Below are 22,848 nucleotides of genomic sequence, written 5' to 3'. Positions count from 1 at the left end.
GATTAAATTCAGTTGGTATCCCGAGGACTCCAGTGCTGCCTTACAAAAACAATTAGTCTGGTAAAGCAACATCCAGGCAGTCTGCTGAAGCCTGATTCCAGGAAATAGGCACTTTGACAAAGTAACAAGCATGGATGCCCAAGGGAAAGAGAAACCCTGAAAGAGAGTTGTTTTAAGTAGCTGTTTAATGATTGAGCACCTTGAAATGCTTTCACTTGGTGGGGAGAAATTATACTACCTAGGGATGTGTGGGTGGCATTTAAAGTTGACAGACAGTAACGAGTTCTGGTTTAAAAAAAGAGGTATTTTATTGCTCTAGCAATTTTTACACCTCCTGAGACATCTCCATTGTATATTTACACCTGTATTAAGAAAAAAGAACAAAGCACAAAGCAAAGAAGGAAGAAAGAAAGGAAGGCAGGAAGGCAAGAAGGAAGAGTGTTTCTACCTCGTTTCCAAAGACTCTTGTAACATTTTAAAAGCTAATAGTAATTGATCTCTTAGAACTCCTCAGGCTTTGTGCTCGGGGCTTTACAAATATTAGCTTATTTAACCTTCACAATTATGTAAGAAGCATTATTCCCCCCTTCTTTTTTAATGTTTGTTTGTTTGTTTGTTTGTTTGTTTTTGAGAAAGAGCAGGGAAGGGGCAGAAAGAGAGAGGGAGACAGAGGATCCGAAGCAGGCTGTGGGCTGACAGCAGAGAGCCCAATTATTCGGGGCTTGAACCCACAAACCATGAAATCAGGACCTGAGCCAAAGTCAGACACTCAACTGATGGAGCCATGCAGGTGCCTCCATTTCCCCCTTCTTATAGCACTAAAACCAGAGAGATCCTATGCAAACAGGTACGAGTTAATTATTTTGCAAGAATGCAAAAAAATTGAAAGGAATCTTTCTCTATCCTTTTCACAAAGCTTCTCCAAGTTAAGTGAAGGAACATTATAGTGTATAAAAAGGCAAGGCTCCACTGAGTCCTCATTTCCACTGCTAATAGCTGCTTGAAGACTTTGAATAAGTCAATGACCTCTCTGGGCCTTCGTTCCTTCCTTATTGAAAGGATGGATAAACAGTCCCCAACCCAGCTGCACACTAGAATCACCTGAAGAACTTTGAAAAACGGCCCATGCCCCAACCCTGCCCCCACCCTAATTCCTGACTAACTGAATATCAGAATATCTGGAGTTGGGGTAAAGTATGTGGCTTTATTGCAGGAAACAGAGCATATATGTCCCTACCTCTTTGAGCAAACAACTTAGTAGGAGAGCCAAAAGGCAAACAACACTTATATGTATGTTAATATATTAATATACACTTATATTTCATGTATATATAACAGTTGTGGTAAGTGCTATCAAGGAAAAAGAGAAAGCAGTGTGAGAGTGAGTAATAAAGAAAACATGATCAAAAGTGAGGAGCAGGGGCTTGGGAAGATCTTACTGTGTGTCAGAGGGATAGGAAGTAGGAATTGGTCAGGCACAGGGCAGAGGCAAGAGCTTCCCAGGCTAAGGCAATATATATCTTTCTTGGTTAGATACGTATCAAACTTGATTGTCTGTTTCCATAATACATGCATACATATACACACACATACAGATATATTCCCATATGTACATATAAAGTAACTTGTTTGAAGGCCTCCAAGCCAGCAAAGAAAGGTGCAAAGGACAGGACAAAGTGATAAGGGGAGCTGCATGAGGTTGGCCTTGGGGAGGTCAGCAGCAGCCAGAAAGTGTTATTTGTTGTATTGAGGATCTTAGATTTTGTCTTAAGTAAAATAGCAATAGTAAGCCAGTGATGGTTTTGGGCATGAGAGTTACACATTCAGATTTGTCTTTTAAAATATCGCTTGTAATTAAGTGTGGACAAAGGTATGGGCTAAAGAAAAAGGGCTAAAGAAAAAGAGGAGAAAGTTAGAAGGTACTGTAATAACTGGAGTGAAGCTTTTGTTCCTTAATGAAGCCAAGTTTTAGTAGAATTCTAGGTACCTGTGGAGACTGAATAAAGAGTGGAAGAACAGGAGGCAAGAAGTTTGACAGAATGCAAGTGACATAATTCATTAAAAATCAGTAAATTGCTTTGTACTGAATTTAGAGTAGTGCCTTTGACTTTAATACATGCTAGTCTCTTCCGCCTGGGTTTATTCTGTTCCCGTGTAAGCACACTGACTTACCCTGCCCCCATTCCTATTCTCTCTCCCATTGTGTTTCTTCTTCCTTGTCATTGTTTATATTTCTATTCCAAGGCTTATGGTGCCATTCAACCCTGTAGCTCCCATTTTCCATCCTTGCAAGGGTTTCCACTGTGCACTAGAGCATGGTTGGAGGAAGACACTAATTGTGCAAGGTTTGGCCAAGCATTGATTATTTAGCTTTTTGTGCCCTGCTTGAGTGGCTGGTCCACTGGCTTCAGTCCATTTCCTAATGGAGAGGTGTCAGCTTCACAAAAACATCACCTCGATTGGCACTAATTACCACCTTTCAGAGCCATCATCACCCAAAGGCTTAGGAATGAAAGGTCAGCAGGAAAATGAACTTCCACTCACACCTTCTGGGGTGGTCCCTGGCTTCTGATCATGCAGAGAGCAAGGGCTTTTGGGCAACAAGCCTCTCTGCTTTTCTGCTCTTACACCAGATGTTTCTTGAGAAGCCAGCCTTATGACACCAATCTTCAGCTCATGCAATCACTGGACCCACAGCAGAGCTTTGCCTTGTTAAATTTCTGTCCCTGTCCTAGTTTCCCAATGATTCCCAGTGGAGAGACTGGGTTCAAACAACAAATGGTCCTGGAGAAGGTGGCAGTAGCATGCCCATGCCCCAGCAGGTGTATGTTCACAGTGCCCACATCCTTATCCAGGCAGTGAATTAGTTGTCACCGGAGACTTCCTGCATAAAAATAGCTCCGGGTCAAAGACAACTTTTCACATGAATTCTTTACCTTTGATCCTCCAGACATCTTTCTGAAGGGTACAGGGCAGGCATTGTTATTAGACCCATTTTACGAATAAAGGGATAGAGACCAGAGAGACTTATGACTCGCACAAGGTCCAGTAGTCATTTTATGGTGGAGCTGGATCCCCAAAGTGAACTATTATGAGGTGCAGGGGTATGTGGATCAAATGAGATCACATATACTAAAACACCTTGAAACCGGGAAAGCACTAGGTATTAGTTTCCTGAGGCTAAAGTAATAAATTACCACAAAATATATTCTTTCACAACTCTGGAGTCCAGAAGTCTGAAATCTAGCGGGACCTCTCCTCCCCTGGGAGGCTTTAGGGGAAATCTATTGTTTGCCTCTTCCAGATTCCGATGGTTGTCACCATTTCTTCACCTGAGGCCACTTTACTCCAATCTCTAACTGCATGGTTATGTTCTCTCTTTCGCCTCTCTGTGTTCTCTTCTGTCTCAAATCTTCCTCTGCCTTTCTCTTAGAAGAATACTTACTTGTTATTGAATTTAGAGTCTACCCTCTAATCCATGGTGATTTACTCATCTCAAGATCCATAATTTAATTCCATCTGCAAATACCCTTTTTCCAAACAAGGTTACATTCACAGTTCAGGGATTAGGCCATGAGTATATATACAGTATTTACGGTTGTTGCTGGTGATGACGGTGGTGGTGATGCTGCTGGGGATGCTGACAGAGGCCAAGAACTGTCCAGTAGTCCACATGACACCCCTTTTTCTATGTCTGACAATCAAGTTGAAGCCGCATAACCCGGTAGTTAAGAACATGGACTCTGGAGCCAACCTGCCCAAGGTTCAAATCCTAATTCTACACTCGATGATTATGTGACATTGAACCACTTCCTTAATCTCTCTGGGTCTTTGTTTCTTCCCTTGTAACACGAAGGTAACAAAGTCTTTCCTCACAAGGTTGTTACAAGAATCAAATGATTTAATTATGTGTAAAATGCTTAGACCAGTGTCTACATTACAGAAACGTTGACTGTAATTATTCCTTAAGTGGCACCACATCACCTGTTTATTATTGAAGTAATGATTTGGGTAAATAATGAACTTGTTCCCCTAGAGAAGCATTTTTTTAATCAGTCACTAATTCTAAGACTTTCTGAATGTATTTTCTAAAAAGGAATATTCCAAATTATGTGTAGAAAAAAAACTAAATGCAATGAGAAGGATTTTTTTTTTAATCTTCCATTAGCGTCTCATTTGATTGTGAAGTTTCTGGTGTCTTTTGAGTTCATTTTTCAGTCTAAAAGTTCAGTTTGTCTTACAAGGATTTGGAAGAGTTCTGCAGGCTGACAAGTCTGTAAAATATTAGATAGAGACATTTAATAGAATGCAGGGGTTTTTAGGAAGGATTAAGTATTTGAGCAAAATGTTACAAATTAGGATGATGTCAGATAGACTGACTTGTGGAGCTTCAGCCCAAACAAGTAATGTTAAGCTTCCTGGTCTAGAGCTGAGTACTCCTGTACTCTTTTTTTGGGTTTTATTTACAATAAACTCTATTGTTTTTCCTAGAATCTGTCCAATTTACCCTGCTTTAAACTCAGCCAGAGGCACACTGTCAGAAGAGAAGTTAAGAATGAGGTTTTTGCTCCTGAAATGAGGCTTACTAAGATAAACATTAATTTTGGCATCTCATTAGTATATCCAAAAGAAAATGATGGGGGAACCTAAGGGCTGTCGTAAAAATAAATGTTGACAGAAAAGAGACCAACTAGAAGGAACCTTGGGTATCAATTTATACAATTCCTGTAACTTTATTTTTTTTTAACTTTTTTATTGTGGAAGTAAAGTATACTCATCAAATATTTTGGAAGTTATAGAGAAGTGCCCCCCAAAACTAAATAAAACTGTTTATAGTAGTCTTAATATCCAGAGATAACTACTACTAATGTTTTTATTTATTTTCTTCTAATATAAGATGCAGTTTTCTTTCCATGGCTGGAGTCATGCTGCTGAAATTAGAAATGAGTTTCCTCTTGGGGCACCTGGGTGGCTTCATCAGTTAAGGGTCTGACTCTTGGTTTTTCGCTCAGGTCATGATCTTGTGGTTTCATTGTTTGAGCCCCACATTGGGCTCTGCACTGTCAGTGCAGAGCCTGCTTGGGATTTTCTCTCTCTCCCTCTTTATACCTACCCCCAACTCATGCTGTCTCTGTCTCTCTCAAAAAATGAATAAATAAAAACAAAAGAAATGCTTCTCCTCTCTAGAAAGACTGTGTTTTGATCCTTTTTTATTATAACAAGATGATAACTTATACTATAAAAGACAGAGCTGGACCAAAAGAGTCTCCCTCTCCTTTGAGTGCAATCTCATATTACACTACCAAGGAGTACCCAGTTGTCCACACTAATTCTGTCCTTTGCCCAAACGTGGGACTGTGCCACTGTTCTCCCAGGTCCACGTAGCCCCTCAAGTTGATGAAGCAGTGTTGTCTTCTACTGCCAGCTGAATAGCAGTACTAGAAAGTAGTCAAGGATACATCTCTTTTTTTAGGACAGCTGAAAACATTATTGATAATAATAGTTAAAATTAACTGAGATCTTTCTGTCTACATACTTTGAATCTAGTAACTCAATTTATCCTTACAATAATCCAATTAGATGATTCACTTTCAATAAGTGCAAAGACAGGCTTTGACTTTTATAGTTGTCTTGCTTCTAATCACTTTAGAAGAACCCTTATAGAGATGCTGGCAGTGTGATGGTGATACCAAAGCTGCAGAACTTTCTAGTGATTAAGGGAAACTGGAGACGTTTCAAAACTGAAAATCTGAGAGTGAGTTAGAAATTCAGGATTTATTCAAGTGTGAGATGTTACCATACTTCAATAAATAGAATGAATTAATTACATTGGGAAGTGTTTAGTTTTGCCTTAAAATTAGTCATCCATTGGAGTGACATTGTAATAGTACGTAATACTTAGATTTATCTTCTTTCATATTTTGTGATTGAAAAAGGATAATCAAATAGAGAAGCATGCTGTCTTTGCCTCGGCTAACTCCCCCAAGGGAAGGCTGTAGCTCAGGTGAGAAGCCACCACCTACTAGGAAGAGTCAAGCAGTGGGAAGACAGTGGGACTTCAGATTCAAATTCCTGCTCCACCATTTGCTAGCTAAGCTACTTACTAGGTGCTCCTTAATCATCCTTTTTTAAAATTTCTTTTTTTAATTAAAAATAATTTTTTAAATTGCAATATAGTTAACATACAGTGTTATATTAGTTTCAGGTGTACAATATAGTGGTTCAACAATTCCATACATCACCCAGTGCTCATCACAGAAAGTGCACTCCTTAATCCCCATCACCTATTTCACCCATCGCCCCACCCACCTGCCCTCAGTTTGTTCTCTATAGTTAGGAGTCTATTTCTTGGTTTGTCTCTTTCTCTCTCTTTTTTTCCCCTTGTTCATTTGTTTCTTAAATTATACACATGAGTGAAATAATATTGTATTTGTCTTTCTCTGACTGACTTACTTTGCTTAGTATTATACTCTGTAGCTCCATCCACACATTGTTGCAAATAGCAAGATTACATTCTTTTTTATGGGTGAATAATATTTCATTGTGTGTGTGTGTGTGTGTGTGTGTGTGTGTGTGTATATGTGTATATATATATACATATACATATATATATAATCATATAACATAATCTATATATATAATATATACTAATTATATATTATATAAACATATATACTATAATATATATACATACATATATACTAATAATATATGTATATATACATATATACAATGGAATATTATTTACACACATATACATATATACAATGGAATATTATTCACTCATAAATATACCCATATATATAAACATCTTTTTTGTACATTCATCTATTGATGGACACTAGGGCTATATCTATAATCTGGCTATTGCAAATAATGCTGCTATAAACATAGGGGTGTATGTATCCCTTTGAACTAGTGTTTTTGCATTTGGGGAGTAAATACCCAATAGTGTAATTACTGGAACATTGAGTAGTTCTATTTTAACTTTTTGAGGGACCTCCATACCGTTCCACCATGGTTGTACCAGTTCGTATTCCCACCAGCAGTGGAAGAGGGTTCTTTTTTCTCCACATCCTCATCAACAATTGTTTTTTCTTGCGTTTTTGATTTTAGCCATTCTGACAGGTGTGAGGTGATATCTCATTATGGTTTTTATTTACATTTCCCTGATGATAAGTGATGTTGAGCATCTTTTCATGTATCTGTTGGCCATCTGTGTATCTTCTTTGGAGAAATGTCTGTTCATGTTTCCTGCCCACTTTTTAAATTGGATTATTTGTTTTGGGGGTGTTGAGTTGTATCAGTTCTTTATATATCAGTTGAGTTGTATCAGTTCTTTATCCTTTTATTGGATAACCCTTTCTGATTTTGTAGGTTGCCTTTTAGTTTTGTAGATTATTTCCTTCACTGTGCAGAAACTTTTTATTTTGACGTGATCTCAATAGTTTATTTTTGCTTTTATTTCCCTTGCCTCAGGAGACATATCTAGAAAAAATGTTACTATGGCCCATGATCCTTGTTCATCTTTAATTTCCTAAAGAAATGGAATAAAATCCCCTTTGCAGTGTTTTTGTGAAGATTAAATAAGACACTGTATGTAAAATGCCTGGCAATAGAAGTTAATTAAGAAATAAATAACTTTTATTGTCTGTGCCTCCTCCTGACAGTGTATTATGTTCAAAACATAGAATACCCAAAGGGGAAGGAACATCCTCATACATTCTGGCCTTGGCAATGCAAAACCTATCATGGTGTATATGGTAATCAAGCAGGATGAATACAGAGGTTAAAGAGAAATAGTACATACCCCTCCCCCACACAATGCCCCTACTTATCCAGCCAAGGGCAGCAGCTGGGCCAGGAGGCTGGGAGCTGGCTGGCACCAACTGAGATCAGATGAAAGAAGAGCAGAAAAAGGAAGAGAATCTCTCCCAAATGTATGCTCATCAGCTTGTTTTAAAGCCCCTGAACCTTCCCAGGCTCATCCTGAATCTTTAGTCTATGCTCCCTATGTCCCTTGGGGATGAAGTTGAAGATAAAATACTTAGAAATATGACTCAGCTACATTATAATATTACATATAAGAGGTCTGGTACAGAAAGGCTGCAAGATGGTTGAGAATAAAATAATTACAACCCCCACAGGATCCTGCCTTTGACATTTCTCCTTTGAAGAGTCCAAACAGCCTTGCCAATAATAGACTCATCCTTGCTCCAAACATTGCTAAGAAAAGGAAAAGGGAAAAAAGGAAGACATAGACTGTTCCAGGGCCCTAGTCAGTGAACACCAATTATTGGGCTCTGAGGAGTCCTAACAGCCTTGGATGGGTTCACAAACTTTAGGTTGCTTGTGGGACCAAAATTAATCTAAGAGCTAAGTGGTAGAAGCAAAGGAGCAGTGAAGTAGTTAGGCTTCCCCTGAGAACTGAGTTATGATTGTAGCAGGGTGAGGTGAAACTTGATTTTTTTTTACTTTTTTTTTAAGTTTATTTATTTTGAGAGAGAGAGAGAGAGAATGCATGCGAGTGGGGGGAGGGGCAGAGAGAGAAGGAAAGAGAGAGAGAATCCCAACCAGGCTCCCTGCTGTTAGTGCAGATCCCACGGCGAGGCTTGAACCCACTAACCATGAGACCACATTCTGAGCTGAAACCAAGTCATTCGCTCAACCGACTGAGCCACGCAGATGCCCCAGTGAAGTCTGATTTTTTTAAAAGATATTGAAAAGCACTTGAACTTGTCTGAGAGTGGTGGGAGTAAATTAGCATGAGAACTTTAGGGATCTTCTGTGAGGGAAGGAACTAAAGCCCCAACCCCTCTTCCCTGTGATTCAAAGTTACTGAAATCTCTTGAGGTGAACTAAGGGGCAGTGGGTGACCACAACCACCACCCAAAACCAAAAAAGGCAAAGAAGCCTCTGAAACAAAACTACTTTGAGGGAAGAATGAGACAAGAGGGAGGGGCTGATCCTGCTATGTATGAGCCAGCTGGTTGAAAGGAGAACAGCAGAGGAACCTGTTCCCCACAGGGTAGACTGGAGCCTCAGGATGTGACCGAGTGAATCTAAGCCGGTTTCACTGCAGAGTCAGGCCAGGGTTGGTGTGGAAATCTCTTGACTAAGAGGAGCACCAAAGGGTGGAGGGTAAGGGATTATCCTCATTTCCTCTCGAAGAACTGTTGCAGCAGATCCCTGGAGAGGGCTCTGCATTGAATCTTGGGGAATGGGAAACAGAGCCACCAGCCTTCAAGCCAAGGCCAGGATGCACTCCTGGCCATGCAAAGAGAGACTGTCTGCAGATCCCCTGGGTTTCAGCTGCCTCCCTCTTCCAGTGTCTGGCAGCTGGAAAGGGTTAGTGTCTGCTAAAAAAAGAGAGAGAGAGAGAGAGAGAGAGAGAGATTGGTTTTCCTGCTGATCTGAACAGCAGTGGGCTTGGGAGTTGTATTTTCCAAGGCCAACAGAGTGATGGTCATTTCTGTCCCAAATTTCAAAGTAATTTAAACTTTAAACTCATTAAACATTAAACTCATTGAGCAAAGGAGGAGCCAGTGAGGGAGAGTGCTGTGGTTCAGAGCTTGAGCTCTCTGGTCAGACCTACCTTAGATCAGAATGCTGTTCTTGTCACTCAGTCCTTGAGCCAATGGCTTCAACTTCCTCAGCTCGTTTCCTCATGTGTCCTTATTTTCCAATGGGGACAGTAAGATGCCTATCTCACAGGGTTGTTATGAAAATTAAATGAGATAACGCATGTAACATGCTTGGCACCTAGTAAGCCTCAATAAGTGTTCAATTAGACAAACAAAAACTAAATTGGTGCCAGGCCTGTTCCATGGGAAGAAAACTATGCTTGGCAAGTGTTTCGGGTGGATACAGCAAGTTGTGTTTGAGCAACAGCAGCGAGCAGTATACTTTGCTGACGCAGAGAGATCGTGCTGAGAAATAACGAGCAATTTGGGAAGAAAAAGGCAAGTGCGTTTGGGACAGGCCCAGAGTGTTCAGAAGAAGGGCTTAGATGACGAGTGGATTCAGACAAGGGTCAAGGCCTCCTGAATCTTAAACAACTACACCTTTTTGGGTGTAGTTTTTGATTCTCCCTAAAGATTTTCAGTTTTGTACAAGGACATTCTCTATTTTAGTCTCACTTCCTCTTGTTTCTCCCTTTCCCCTAAATTTCTCTTGAGGATTCTGTTCCCATCGTTTTGTCACATCATTTGATTTTAACTCTCATTTGAAAATAATTATGTGTGCTATTATTCATTTGGAATTTCAGTCAAATACGCTCTATGTAAGACACAAGAATGCACTCCTCTGAAACACACAGAGGTGAAGAACAAGGGGTGCCTCTCAGGATGGTGGTGGAAGAGTCATAAAACTTCGTACGTCAGGAATCTTCTTGACAGGCCTTCCTAGGCCTGAGTCCAAGATGAAGCTGAGAAAAATGAAAAGGGTTTTGGCTGACAAAGCAGATGACAGGCAGGGAGAGCCAGTGAAAGGGAATTGGCCAATGGCAAAAGGGGCATTGGCAAGGTTTTGTGAAACCCCTTGCTGGAAAACCATAAACCTCAGATTGTCCGTCTGGCGAATCAGTCCTCAGAGGCAAATCATTTTTGCCTGTGGAAGGTGCCTGCCAGGAAGCTGCACCTCAGGGGGCGCCTTTGGAGAAGGGATCGTGTCTGGATTGGTGCCCGACATTAAGTGGATGGGGATGAGAAGAAAGGGCTCACAATGAGATCTCTGAGGGCTGCGAAATGGAGAGCTGCTCCAGTGGCTGACACTTGTGAGTCACAACGATGGGAAAAGAAGTTGAGAAATGAGGGAAGAGGACAGGATGCTGGGGAGGGAGGAGGTGGGAAGCAGCTTTGTTTTTTCAGTCGGAGGCTGTCAGGGCCTGTCTTCTTCTGTGACGGGTCTCCACTGGGAATTACTCATTGACCCTTTCAAAACTCAAGTCTGCCTTCCTCCAGGTGAACGAACCACTTACATGGGTCTCCCAAATGAGCACTTCCACTGTGAAAATCTCTCAGAAATAAAATATGTGTTTGAGTGCATGATCTCAACATAGGCTGAGCTGACACTGGGGAGCAGGGCTTATCCTCACCAGGTAGCAAAGTAAGGCCTTCACGGCAGACCCTCTCCATTCCTCAGAGTGTCCTTTTCCCTTGTCTTAGTGTCATACCTTTGGTTTCCAGGTCATCCAGAAGCCTGCTTCCAGCATTCTTCTATGGCCTCCTACTCAATTCTTTCTTTCCTAAGAGTGCTGGTTTTCCTTCATCTCCCTAATTTCCTTGATATATATTCCCTTTACATTGAGAATTTGAGGGAGGGAGGGAAGGTCCATGCTAAAGTGTTAATAACCAGCACTAATATAGTTTTATAACCTCTCTTGGAGCACACTGTCTTTGCCTAGATCTCCTTAACCTGTTTTCATGTCCAGTGCACATACAATATTTTTTCCACACACTGGGATAAATGAAAGTGAGAGACAGTGGGCCACGGAGGGCTCAAAGGGATCAATAATGTTCAACTTCTATAACTCTTCTGTGCACATCAGTTGGGAAACTCTGTCTTAACCCGTTGGTTTTTCAAATGTGCTTCAGTGAGTTGTAGCAGTGTGCAGATGTGTCTCAGGAGTGTGGGCCTGATCCGATGGGTCTTCTCCTTCAACTACAGCATCTGTGCTATTATGTTTTGTTTATGAGACCTCTGAATAAAATCAATGGACAAGAAGAGTTTTGGCAGCTTAAAGGAGTTAGAAAATCACTATATTAAATACAACAAATAAAATGTTTAATGGTAGAAGCTTGGGCACCCATTACAGGGTAATAAGGGAGATATTTTGAAGACGGGGATTTTGTGGGGCCCTTTTGCCATATCATTCGGGCAATAGTTTACTCCACACAGACCTCCCTATAGGCAGGCCGTGCACATCAAATGTGGATATCTTGACCATCTGGCTCTTGGGGTTTTGTTTCTTTAAAAACCCTGATGCTTGAAAAAGCTATCCTGGCACCAGCGGGTAGATTAATGCCAAAACCTACTAATGTCTTAGCTCAGTGAAACCAAAAATACGATCACTGTTCTTGCCCTTGGTACCTTTTGAATTGCGTTTTGATTTATTTCTGCGATTTTTCAGAGGCCATACAACATCTAGGAGATCAAAGCTGCTGAAGGAAAGCTGAGCAAAATGAAGTCTTGTAGGTTGGCTGAGCTATTTCATAAGACTGAGGCATTGATTTGTTTGCTATTATAATTATGTGATTTTGTTGTTTTTATTGTATGTATTTCCACCCTATCTTCTTCCAAAAAGGAGTCAAAATGGGAAAAACTCATTGAATTGTATTCTATAAAAGAGATTTAATCTCAAAAGTTTAGGTCACTTGGTGTTTGGTGAATACATAATTTCAAAACTAACAAGGTTTAATTTGAAATTATTTTAAGACTTTCATTGCCTGATTTTCGTTTTAAACCTTGTATTAAAATAAAGTATCAGTGATGTTGACTGTATAAGAGATATTTAGAAGAGTGTGTGTGTGCACACATGTGCCTATGTATGTTTTTTATTTATACTCCACGTTCTATAAGGGATTTGAGGCACTGTACAAAGGATTTGAGGCAGCAAGAACAATTGTTTACAACTTGGGTGAATGTCTTAAAATACTGATAAAGTTTTACCCTTCAGCCCGGACCAACCAATAACATTTTCCTGTTAATCAGTGGAATTTTGATAACACACTTGAAATATGCTTCTTCACCTTTAGATGTTTCTCTACTAGAATTTTTTAGATTGCTTTTCAGAAGCACCAGAGGAGAGTGGAGATACAGAATTGGTTGAAACAGACTCATTCTGTGACCCTTGCCTCGAATTCTCTTTCTTTCTTTTTTTTTCTTTTAATATTTATTTTTAAGATAGCATCAGCGAGGGAGGAGCAGAGACGGAGTGGGGAGAGGGGGCAGTACCAAGGATCCAAATGGGGCTCTGTGCTGACAGCAGCAAGCCTGATGTGGGGCTGAAACTCACAGACCCTGAGATCATGACCTGAGCTGAAGTCAGAATGCTCAACTGGTGCCACCCAGGCATCCCTCAAATTCTCTTTCTAAATCTCTGAGTACAGTTGTCTGATTTATTCTGGATACTTCTGGGCCAGTGAAATTCTAATCTTTAAAATAAAAAAGTTCTAGGAAGAGGCCAATTAAGATATATTTCATATAAAATAAACCAATCTCCAGCAAAGAGAGCCTGTCCTTCCATGGAACTCAGCACCCTATTGAAGTAGGATTCATGCTCTCATAAACAAAGGAGAAAGTCAGTTAGTCAAGACTGCTTCCCTTGCTTCCAACTCTCATTTACCTTCCCTTGCCTTTTTACTGTTCTCATGTGTTATGTTGTCTGTGTGGCATTTTACTTTAAAATATTTCAATATGGGGGTGCCTCGGTGGCTCAGTTAAACGTCTGACTTTGGCTCTGGTCATGATCTTACAGTTGGGGGTTTGAGCCCCACGTCAAGCTCTGTGTTGACAGTGTGGAGCCTGGAGCCAGCTTCAGACTCTGTGTCTCCCTCTCTCTCCCTCCCCTGCTCTCTCTCTCTCAAAAATAAAAAATAAACATTAAAAAGATGTTTAGTATTTCAATATGAGCATTGTGTCATATTGTATTTACCAGTTAACTCTAACTTAACTGCAGTTAGCTAGCCTTTAAAATACCATATCTTGGGGACCTACCCTGTAGAAGTGGTTAACCAGCATATGAAGTACCCTAGCCAGAATCAACATCTTCCAAGATGGTTACTTGGCATTGTAAATACAATTAACCAAACCTGCCCGAGAAGGCTTACCAATTAGCATTAGGGATGTTTAAAATCGGTTTTTTAATTGGTGAAATGAGTAGTATTCAAAATAGGTGGTTGGCTAGTAGTGTCAGGAAGGAACCACCACCCTTCTGTGGATGAAGTAGCAGCACGTAGCAAGCCCAGCTTGCTGACTACAAATGGTTCAGACTTGAGATCTAGACCTCTTAATTGGCCCTCAATTCTTCTGCTCTGCCACAGAGTGCCCTGTGCCTGACACAGCACCAAGCTGGCCACACCTGCCATCAGAATATGTTTGCCTCAAATTCAGTTAAGCCTTTTTATTGGAAATACTGAACAGCAGATCCAGGTAAGAGAGGGCCCAAGGGTAAAGGGTGGGACTTCTCAGCTACAGAGAAGGTTTAAGACTATTTTTAAACCTAATGTCTAGGTGTTGTCAGAATATTGTCTAAAAGTTGTTTTCATTATAATACAACTCCTGGTAGTAAGGCTGTGGGGAAAGGAACACATAAGCGCCCCCATTCTCACTTCTAATGGTTGGAGGCTATTAACATTTACCAGAAAAACTTCATATTTGCCAAAAGGCCAGTTTGGCTTGGGTGGATTGCTGTGCCATGCATATTTCAAATCCATGCTTCAGAGTCCAGAAAGGACTCACTTATGGACATCGAGGGTTTATTTAGATAAAGATGTTAGGTTAAGGTTGTATTTTTTTTCTTGGTATTTTGGGACTCTGATAGCATTCTGTAAATACCCTGTTCTCAATTGTTATAACTGTGGGGGGGGCCTTGTCTCTAAACACTTGTCTCTAAACACCATGTTACTGTGATTTCTGGGATATTTTCTGAACCCCTTTAAATTCTGGGAACCTGAGAATTTCCTTTTTGAGCAATAATTGTGCTCCTTTTCTGTGTATTTCCTTATAAGCCACTGGATCCTGAACAGGTTGCAAATCCAGAGCCACCGAGGAAAGGGTGGAAGCTGGGTAGAGTGTTCCCTCATTCTGTGCTGGCTGTGATAGGCAAGCACTGCCCAGGAATCAGGGAGAGACCCACTGAGGACCCTAGGCTTCATGCCTGAAGGATTTCTTTTGAGATTTCATGCCTATCAAGTTCATCTTCAAAGAACACAATGCACATCTGATTTTTTTTATTATTATTTGAATGAGAGTCAAACACTGACTAATTGTGTCTGGAATATGTCAGGCCAAAGCTTGCCTTGGTGGAAGAGGTTAGACAAGATGATTGGGACCACAAGGGTTTGAGAGGATTTGAGAGACCCCCTCTGGAAACCTCAGGGTAGAAAAAGGTAACGAAATTTGGCACTAGTAATGGATTTTCTTTTATTCCACTCTCTGAACTTTTTGGACCACTGGGGGCCTTGAGGTGGTGCCTATTGGCCTGGAGTGGATGAGCACGCTCCCAATGGCTGCAGAGCTATACAGCAGAGATCCCCTGGGGGGCAGCACTCAGGTGCAAAGCTCACTGAGACTCCTGGCTGCAGCACTGGGCAGGCAACCAGGGGCCACCCTCTCCTGCTTCTCACATAAAGATTACTGAACATGCAAAGATAAAGAACCTTTTCTAAGCAGTAATAAGGTCTTGAATACAAGAAAGCAGCGAGCCAGAGCAGATCAGCATGCAACAAGAACAGACTGGTATGTCCAAAGGAATACAAGCCAGGTTTCACCACATTTTTATTGAGAACAAACTGGATGTTTATACGAGAATCCTAAGGTATAATAATCCTAACTGGATAATTATGCTTAACTTTGGTCCTCATTCCATATATGGATTTAGTCACTTTCTGTGGTTTTATTATTTTAGTGAAATCTGGAGTTATATAACCACCTTGTCTTTATTACAGATAACAACCTGAAATGGTTGGCTTCTCCCTGCTTCTAGAAGTGACAGTTCTGGGGCCACTAGCTGAATATGGCTTGAAGCCATTTATTTCTGAGTCTCCATCACATCCCAAACTCACCATTTTTAATTCTATTCAGAGAATTGCTGTTATGATCCTATTATGATCAGTTACTTCAAATATTATGCGGATCTTAAATAAGGGGACAAATCTTTAGATTACCTTTGAGAGAGCTTCAAGCTGGGTTATCTCTGACACAAATTGATTCTCCTCCCTGCAATACCTGAAAACTATTCTAGAACCCAGCAATGTTTCTGCCCTCACTCGAGGTACCTATGCTTCAGATGTCAACTGGTGCCCCCATGGTGTCAGTTGCCCGGGTAAATGCTCTAGTTCCACATCTGTGAAAAGCCCAAACCTTGCCCTTGAGTTCTGCTGATTCAGAGAGGAGCTTACACTCTCATGGACTTTTCTACCTCTGACTTCTGGGACCATGTATGCTGTCTCTGAATCAGTCTCTGTCAACCCAGGTGTAATTGACATTATATATATATATATATATATATATATATATATATATATATAATCACTCTGTAAGCATTTTGTGAATAATACATTGTACTCAAGGCTTGGGACTTGTGGGTCCGAGTACATGAATGTGTCATGTCACATAACTCAAGCCTCGCAAGTTCCCAATGCCTCTCTCTCCTGTTCCCCAACCTTCTTTATTGTCCCTGAGAGATCCATGATCCTTTCCCTCTGTTAAGCAAACGAACCCATTTCCCTTAATTCCTACCTATACCCTTCTCTCAGTGACCTCATGGAACCAAGTGTCCTCTATGTAACAAGATCCATGCTCCTGAGAAGACAGTTAGAAATATGAATAACAACAACAGCAATTCAGTAGCATGCATTTAATATAATAGTTGATTGAAATCAAGTCTGAGTCTCTACCTTCATTAAAAGGCAGCACGATATTTTAGAAAAGGACCTGAATTTAGAGTCAGTCCACTGGGGTTTAGAGCCAGCAGCACCCCTCACTAGCCACGTGAAAAACCAGCAATCCATTTGGAGTCTCAGTTCATCATCTGAAAAGTGAAGATGTTACTAATATTTTGAATGTTTATATGGACCCAAGGAAATTATTTTTGCAATGCACCTGAAATTTGCAGCAGTGGTTCTCAGGACATTTTTAGCTTGAACCACAACTGAGGTGTGCTGCTGACATTTAGGAACACTGGCTTTCCTCCAGCCTAGGGAGATTCTGCATAACACAAAACAATGGAATCCCTAGGGGGAAACACTTGTTTCTGAGCACAGTATAAGCGAAAGGTATGTTACTTCTGACCTTCTGCCTTTCATACAAAATGCTGATGGATTTATATATACATGATGTAGTTAGTTCTTTAAAAAGATTTTCCTCATTCTGGGTTATTTTACCCCAATATTTGTTGCAAGGTGATAGTTTCTCTGGCATGTGGTATTCTGCCAACATTTTAATTACAATCTTAAGTCCCCTATGAGTGTTTCCATTTAGGATGTCTTTGTTTAATCTTTCAGTGGAAACTATATTTTATCCTCCAGAAGACAAACAGGAGAACAAATGTTGAGATAACAGCGGGGGAATTTTGCAAATAGTGAAGGTACACAAAAGCAGGTGATAAGGGCCTTGGGCATCTGCCCAGGCCACAGAAGTTGTCCTCCCAAGGCCAGTGTTAACTGGTATAAATAACTGTTGAGCTAAAGGCAGTGAAGGTTTCAAATGTTTGCTGTCCTTCCCCCTCAGCTTGCAGTATGCATGGCATCCCTTGATAGGACCTAGGACCCCAGCCGCCAGCCCTCCAAGAAGAACATGGTTCTGAGTATCTGGCTCTCCATCTGCTCATGAAGCTGTTGAGAGGCCCAGTATCTGTAGAGAAGACTCCAGATGTGCTGTTCTGGCCATGGGGAAGCACTGTGGTGACCCCTCCACACTCTCCCTGTATGCTCATTTGTAGACTTGGGGCTGCTGCCTGTACCATGGGGCAGACTGGAAGAGCGGGGTGGAGGTGGGGGATTGGTGTGTATTGTCCTTGGGTCAGGAGCTAGATGAATATTTGCATTCCTCCCACTGACTCTGCATCCTGGGGTTTAATGAGCTGCTTTGGAAGATGCTTGATGAAGTGATAGCTCCTCATGGATGTTTTATCATTTGTGTAAGCAGAAAACAAAACCCTGCTTTTATGAGCTTAAAAGGAATGTGCTTCAGATGAGGGTGAGAGGACCTAGCTGGCTGGGAAGATTCAGAACCTGGCAGCCAGTTGTAATTCCACTTTCAGTCAATAGGTTGAACCATAAGTTTTTGTTCTTAGGTCATGTCTGATTACTTTGACCACGTCACTTCTCCCTCTGAAGCTTTCAATGGCTTTGTATGCTGATAGGAATCTTTTAATTTCCTTAGACTTTCATCCAATCTATCCATAATCTTGAGTTCAACCTACTTTTCTAGTCTTTTCTCTTGTAACTCCCTTAACAAATCTTACACCTCAGGTCCCTTTAAAAAAAAAAAAACAAAAAAACCCAAAACTTGTTCTTCCCTGAAAACAGGTTCTCCAGCTGGTCCAACTGCTGTGTGACCCTGGTTAATCATGAACACCTCCAAGTCCTGGGAGCCTAGCTCGTAAAATCCAAGGGTGAGGCTTAGGCTATTGAATTTTTCACAGGCTGCCCAGGTGGATTTAACATACATCAAAGTTTGTGAACATCTGGGCCTAAAATCCCCTCCAAATCTGATTTTCCCACATATTACCCATGCACTGCAATTCTGTATCTCCACGTGTTTTAAAATATCTTTTCCTGGAGGGGAGCCTGGGTGGCTCAGTCAGTTAGCTCAGTCTGATTTTGGCTCAGGTCATGATCTTGCGGTCTGTGGGTTTAAGCCCCGCATCAGGCTCTGCACTGACAGCTCAGAGCCTGGAGCCTGCTTCAGATTCTGTGTCTACCTCTCTCTCTGCCCCTCCCCTGCTCATGCTCTGTCTCTCTCAAAAATAAATAAATGTGAAAAAAATTTAAAAAGAATCTTTTCCTGGAATGTTTCACTTTCCTCCTAGTTAACCCTGTACACCTGTGCACAACACACACGCGCGCGCGCGCGCGCGCACACACACACACACACACACACACACCCCAAGGCCCTTCAAAATCAGCTCCAGTGCTATCTCCTCCAGAAAGTCTTGCCTGAGGTCCAAGCTTGCCTTTCGAAGCTCCCTTTCTTCAAACACCTCTACCACAACAGTTACCACAACCAGTCTTAGTTCTAGGTGGTTTTTGTTTAATTCACCATATAGACTACAAAATTCCTGAGCATAACTATTCCTTCTTGTTCATCTTTTATATTCCACATTATTCATGGGAGTAGCCTGTGAGAGTTGGGAGAGTTGGGAGAGTTGAGTTAAATTGATGTGACATGAATTAACTGAGAGACATCTTGGTGAAGGTGACAAGTTAGAGGGTCTTGGGAAGATTACTGATAGGATAGAAGGCTCGTATCACTCTTACTATCATGGAACATTTCCTATCTGTCTCTATCCACAAGTGATTGTAGACTCAAAATAATACAAAAAGCTTCAGCTGTTTTTTGTCAAAATCAGATGATTTTATATCTGTAATCTTGCAGCCAGAGCAGTTGAACTGATATATTTAATGACTCACTCCAGACAGACAAAAGTCTGTTCTTGAGATATGAGGAGGGGGAACTATTAATCTTTTCTAAAATAAACAGAGTTGTAATGACTTTAATCTGAAGAATAGAGATCCTGAGCTGGAACACAACACCCAAGTACCCGCCAAATTCCCTGACTAGTACAGAGTGCCGCAATGATAATTGACTGTGGGACCATTTTCCCTGTGGTCTCTGAGGGACATTCACAGTATCACCAGCATTTAAAGGGGCCTTATCAACATAGCTCCTCTAGCTTCATGACAAAGAACAGTTTGTCATCATCTGTGGCCTTTAGAGCACTTGCTTTTCTAAGCTTGCTGCAAAGCTTTGGGGTGCCCAGTCAGTCAGTATTTTGCTTTTGATTGCCTACCCCTGTGTCCTATCCATGCCCCTCCCTTCCAATCAACTCCATACACAGGAGTTCCTGCTTCTCCCTGAGGCATGGGGGAGAGAGATTCTCTTCTCTACTCTCCCAGGACTTACTTACTCCCTAATCTCTGAAATTGGGCCATTGTGCCTCTCAACGTCAGGAAGCACTGCCTTTCTTTGATGCCAACCAGGCTCAGCAATCTTTCCCCTGGGTACCCTGCTTGACTTCCCAACAGCATGCCAGACTGCTGGATTCGCTTTGCTGCCTTGGTTTCCAAACTGATCCATCTCCGCTTCTCTTCTCTAGCTTTTTCACATGCTTCTTCCTTGCCTGTCACTTAACTATTGGCATCTTCAGACTTCTTTCTCAAGTCAGCCTCTCTTCTTCCTTTGCATTCCCTTCCCTGATGTCATTTATTGCCACAGGACCTTGATGCCAGGAGCTCTCAAGCCCACAGACTTCTCTCAAGCTATAATCACTTTTCTTAAATGTCCTGATAGACATCATTTGGATTTTTTATTGGTCTTTCACTCACCATTTCCAAATCTAATGGATTCTGTCTTGTGCCCAGCTCCTGTTCAAATAAACTTCAGGGCCCATTTTCCATTTTCTCTATTTTCTATAGTAGCCCCACAATCATCCCAGCCACCTTGTTTCTAATTCATGGAATGTGTATGACTTCTAACCTCTTTTCCATTCCTTTCTCTGTGGCATGTCACTATTTACAAAAATTTTAGAGTTCATCCTTATAGATTCTTCATCTGAATTGTTTCTGCTAGATCTCTTCTTTCTACATCCACAACCACAGTTTAGGCTTTCAATTTTGTCTCACAATAGCCTTGTTACTGGTGACCCTACTTCAAACACCATTCATACCTAGACACCAAGGCTCAGGGAGCTTCCCTGGCTGTAGTACTTGGCATATGTTCTCACATGTCAGTGCTGGAAAGTGAAGCTCTTCTCCATTGACGCCCCCTGAGATCAGACATCTGGCAGCTTGTACCTGGTTTCTCCCGGACTTTCACCCATGTACCCTTCCCTTTGCTGATTTTAATCTTTGTCCTCTCACTTTAATAAACCCTAGCTGTGAGCATAACACTTTCTGAGTTTTGTGTGTTCTAGCAGATCACAAAGCCTTAGGGTGATCTTGGGGACCCCTGGCACAATACATCATTCACAAACTTTGAAAGTTTAATTCTGAAGTTATCAATTGCTAGTGATGACTACACAACTGATTACAACCCACCAGTAAATCATAACACAAGGATTGTATTTTGCGAGAGGAGGGAATGTGTCTTTCTCATCATTTCACCTCCTGCTATGCTTTATACAGACTAGCTCACAGTAGGTGCTCAGGTAACACTGAATTGTAAATGTTAGGAGCAATATGTTCAGCAAATATTGGAAAGTATCTCCCTAGTTTGTGTGTCATTCACAAGTCCAAGAAGCACAATATAAAGCTAAACTGCATAACAAAGGGACTCAAAAATACAGTGGCTTAAATAAATCAAACCATTTGCTTTACTCAAAAACAAGGCTTGAGATAAAAGTCCAGGTTGTGGTTTTTCCCCATATGATCATTCAGAAACTCAAGTTCCTTTTCTGTGTCACTTAGCTATCTCTTAAGGCAGAGATCAGCAACCTATAGCCCACAGGTCAAATCTGTCCTACCAACTACTTTAGTAAACAAAGTCTTATTGGAATACAGCCACGCTTATTTCTTTACGTGTTATCTACAGCTGCTTTCGTGCCCCAAGCGCAGAGCTGAGTAGTTGCAACAGAGACTCTATGGCCTGCAGTCTAAAATATTTACTATCTGGCCCTTCACAGAAAAAAAAAATTTACTAAGCTGACAGGAAGAGGGAAGAGTATTGGAAGAATACACAGCTAATATTTTAAAGACAAGCATATCAGTGGTATGTGTCATTTGCACCCCCATTTCCTTGGACCACAGATAGTCATGTGACCTTGTGTAGCTGCAGGGGAGACTGTAGAATACCATCTTCAGCTCAGGAGTCAGGAAGCTTTTTCTGTAAAAAGCCAGGTAGGAAATATTTTCAGCTTTGAAGCCTGAATGATTTCTGTCACAATTACCTGTTGCTGCTTGTGTAGTGTAAAAGCAGCCATAGACAGTTTGCAAATAAGTGAGTGGCTATGTTCGAATAAAACTGTATTTACAAAATGAGTCAGTGTCTGGTTTGGCCCACAGGCCATCATCTGCCAATTCCTTCACTAGCTGGATGGCCATGTGTCTATGTTTATGTATTTATGTTTAATGATAGGTGTTTTTATTATTAAAAAGAAGGGGAAAAGAAAATGGATGGGAAGGGGGAAGGGTGTCAGTGTCTGACATAAATATTTTTTGTGCCCAGGCAAGTCTTGAAAATAGTCACCCTTGGTTTATTTGTTGGTATGTATTGCATGCTGATTCTTGTTGCAAAAGTCACATGTGTTGGAAAAATGGATCCCCTTACCCTTTTTCAAAAATAGTGTCCCATGGACCTGAGTTCAGCTCCATACTAAAGAAACCTGACAGTATGCTCTGTTCAGTGTTCCCAGTAGTTTTCAATTAGTTCACTCTACTGGTTAAAATCATAGGCATAACTGTGCTGGATATGCCTGATTGGCACTCTGCATGGATTCCACCTCTTTCTATGTGCCTTCCTATACTGGAGAGGCTGGAAAACTAAAAACTGTATTTCCCAGACTCTTGCATCTAGGCTTCTAGATGCAAACTAGTTTTCACCAACTGGATGCATGTGGACAAAATCTGAACAACAAGGGTGAGACAGAAGCTATCTCTCTGCTGCTGATACTGCCAGGAAGCAGGTTGTGGTGATGCGTCAGAATAGTTGAGGCAGCTGGATTCAGCATTCTGTGATTTTGTCACCAGCTTCTAAGTACTCAGAGGCAGTTGTGGCTGTCATGCTAGGACCCAGAATCCAAGATCAGGAAATTGCTACTGGCCCTGGAGCAGAGAGATCTCAGCAGATAGCCACATCAGTGCCAAAAATGTAGGCTGGGAATATACCAGATGGGAGCTCCAGGATTCAAGGAAAGAAGTCACCAGAAGCAAATGACCAGTTTGCAGGACCATAAATAGGTCTTCTTTC

At 41.2% G+C, this 22,848-nt stretch overlaps 1 protein-coding gene across 7 annotated transcripts in view; it reads left to right on the top strand.

Moving 5' to 3' along the window:
- Positions 1-22,848, top strand: part of ANKRD55 (ankyrin repeat domain 55) — a 266,719-nt gene that overhangs the window by 104,155 nt on the left and 139,716 nt on the right. Inside the window, exon 1 of one of the 7 annotated variants that reach the window (XM_047840740.1) lies at positions 14,112-14,151. The exons of the other annotated variants lie outside the window; for them this stretch is intronic. The gene's annotated coding sequence lies outside the window, so the exon portion shown is untranslated. Of the gene's footprint in view, positions 1-14,111; positions 14,152-22,848 lie in introns of those variants that run through there. 7 annotated transcript variants of the gene reach the window in all.

Source organism: Prionailurus viverrinus, chromosome A1, assembly GCF_022837055.1.
Source record: "Prionailurus viverrinus isolate Anna chromosome A1, UM_Priviv_1.0, whole genome shotgun sequence".
NCBI classification, from domain to species: Eukaryota; Metazoa; Chordata; class Mammalia; order Carnivora; family Felidae; genus Prionailurus; species Prionailurus viverrinus.
The sequence above is the reverse complement of the archived record's forward strand: the minus strand, read 5'-3'. Positions and strand labels throughout refer to the sequence as shown.